We start from the raw sequence: 2861 nt of genomic DNA on the forward strand, positions 1-2861 counted from the left end.
GTTTTATCTACACCCCACTAGGGTGAGAGAATCTCATGGGCGAAAGGGTTGTGCGGTAGCACAGGACATTGTACCTGGCCTGTCAATTCCGTTTCCACAGTAGGTGGCATCATTTCAAGCATGACTTGCTCTTCAAAAGGGGTCCTCGTGACAGGACCATAAAGTGGCAGAGAATTTTCTAAGAAAAAAGATTGTCTGAGTAAGATGGTCGCTGTCCACTGCCTGTTAGTGCTGAACCTCGAAATGGCGCTATAGATGCTATCAGTGGATCTAAAATAGCATGATTATTATATCGCTCATTCTACACATATCAATGTCACCATGACAGATGCAGTTTTTGACAACATGCCAGTATTCTATCTTGACTGCTTCCTTGATTCTGCTGTGGTACATTGTTCAAATTAACTTCTAAATTTGTGAAGTACAACAGATTTAGTTTGGCCTAGGATGTTATTTAGAGACTCATCAATTCTGCCCGCTCAAACAAGTTATATAAAGGCTATTACCTTTTTTCCGGCTTATTGCTGAAATGGCTGACAATTCAAACTGCACAGTGCATTTTTAGATGCAGATACAGTATATCACCATTAAAGTTAGCAGCTCAAAGCTTGAGATAATAAAAGTTACATTGAAAAGTATTGACTTAATTAACTATAAAGACAATTGCTTACATTCTCCTTGCCATTCTTTCTACATTTACTTATTACTGACCACTGCATGTCATTCAAAAATGCAACTGCATTGGAAGAGTTATAATTAAAACAAAAAACTATTATTTAATCATCTGAATTTAGCCAGAGGACAAAATGAAAATATTTATCTACATATTGAAGTTAACAAGACATAACCCATCTGATTAATTAGGTGTGTCAGGAAGAAGATTGCTTTTGGCCTAAGTGATTTAATCTAATTGTTTTTTCGAAAATACGAACCCAATGAGGAGCTCGGTATTCTTATGTCCACAAGGTGGTGCTATTAGAAGATTTAAGGGTTGTCCAACAACTGTGTCATGGTTGGGCTCAATTCCATAATTGATTTGAGAATGCCACATAAATTCCAATACAACCTTTGAATTTCAAATGAAATAGTAAATGGATACGGAATTGCAATTTGAATTAAAGGAAATATAATACAATTCATATAATACAATTCTATTCTATATTAGGTGTAGTTTATACAAATATATACTGAACAAAAATATAAACGCAACATGTAAAGTGTTGGTCTCATGTTTTATGAGCTGAAATAAAGATCCCAGAAAATGTCCTAAATCTCTCACATTTTGTGCACAAATTTGTTTACATCCCTGTTAGTGACCATTTCTCCTTTGCCAAGATAATCTATCCACCTGACAGTTGTGGCATATCAAGAAGCTGATTAAACAGCATGATCATTACACATGTGCACCTTGTGCTGGGGACAATAAAAGGCCACTGAAAATGTGCAGGTTTGTCACACAACACAATGCCACAGATGTCTCAAGTTTTGAGGGTGTGCAATGGGCATGCTGACTGAAGGTTGTCCACTAGAGCTGGTGCCAGGCAATTTAATGTTCAGTTCTCTACCATAAGCCACCTCCAATGTCATTTTAGAGAATTTGGAAGTACATCCAACCTCACACAAGCAGACTGTGTGTAACCACACCAGCCCAGGACATCCACATCCGGCTTCTTCACCTGCAGGAACGTCTGAGACCAGACACCCAGACAGCTGATGAAACTGAGGAGTGTCTCTGTCTAAAGCCCTTTTGTGGGTAAAACTCATTTTGATTGGCTGGGCCTGGCTCCACAGTGGCCTCCATCATTCTTAAATGGAAGAATTGTGGAACCACCAAGACTCTTCTTAGAACTTGCCACCAGGTCAAACTGAGCAATCAGGGGGAGGAGGGGCTTGGTCAGGGAGGTGACCAAGAACCCGATGGTCACTTTGACAGAGCTTCAGAGTTCCTCTGTGGAGATGGGAGGACCTTCCAGAAGAACAACCATCTCTGCAACTCTCCTCCAATCAGGCCTTTATGGTAGAGTGGCCAGACTGAAGCCACTCCTCAGTAAAAGGCACATGACAGAGCCCGCTTAGAGTTTGCCAAAGGGCACCTAAAGTACTCCTAGACCATGAGAACAAGATTCTCTGGTCTTATGAAACCAATATTGAACTCCTTGGCCTGAATGCCAAGCGTCACGGCTGGAGGAAACCTGGCACATTCCTTATAGTGATGCATGGTAGTGGAAGCATCAGGCTGTGGGGATGTTTTTTAGTGTCAGGGACTGGGAGACAAGTCCGGATCGAGGGAAAGGTGAACAGAGAAAAGTACAGAGAGATCCTTGATGAAAACCTGATCCAGAGCGCTCAGGACAACAACCCTAACCACACAGCCAAGACAACTCAGTAGCGGCTTTGGGACAAGTCTCGGAATGTCCTTGAGCCAGACCCCTGACTTGAACCCATTCAAACATCTCTGGAGGGACATGAAAATAGGTGTGCAGCGACGCTCCCCATCCAACCTGACAGAGCTTGAGAGGATCTGCAGAAAAGAATGGGAGAAACTCCCCAAATACAAGTGTGCCAAGCTTGTAGAGTCATACCCAAGAAGACGGAGGTTGAAATCGATGCCAAAGGTCCTTCAAAAGAGTACTGAGTAAGGTTCTAAATACTTATGTAAATGTGATATTTCAGATGTTTATTTTTAATACATTTGCAAAAAAATAAACAAAAAAAATTCACTTTGTCAATCTGAGGTATTGTGTGCAAATTGATGAGGGGGAAAAATTGCTTAATACATTTTAGAACAAGGTTGTAACGTAGCAATGTGGAAAGTATAAAAATGTATGCACTCATTACTGTAAGTAGCTCTGAATAAAAGC

Source organism: Oncorhynchus masou, chromosome 28 (assembly GCF_036934945.1).
Source record: "Oncorhynchus masou masou isolate Uvic2021 chromosome 28, UVic_Omas_1.1, whole genome shotgun sequence".
Lineage (NCBI taxonomy): Eukaryota > Metazoa > Chordata > Actinopteri > Salmoniformes > Salmonidae > Oncorhynchus > Oncorhynchus masou.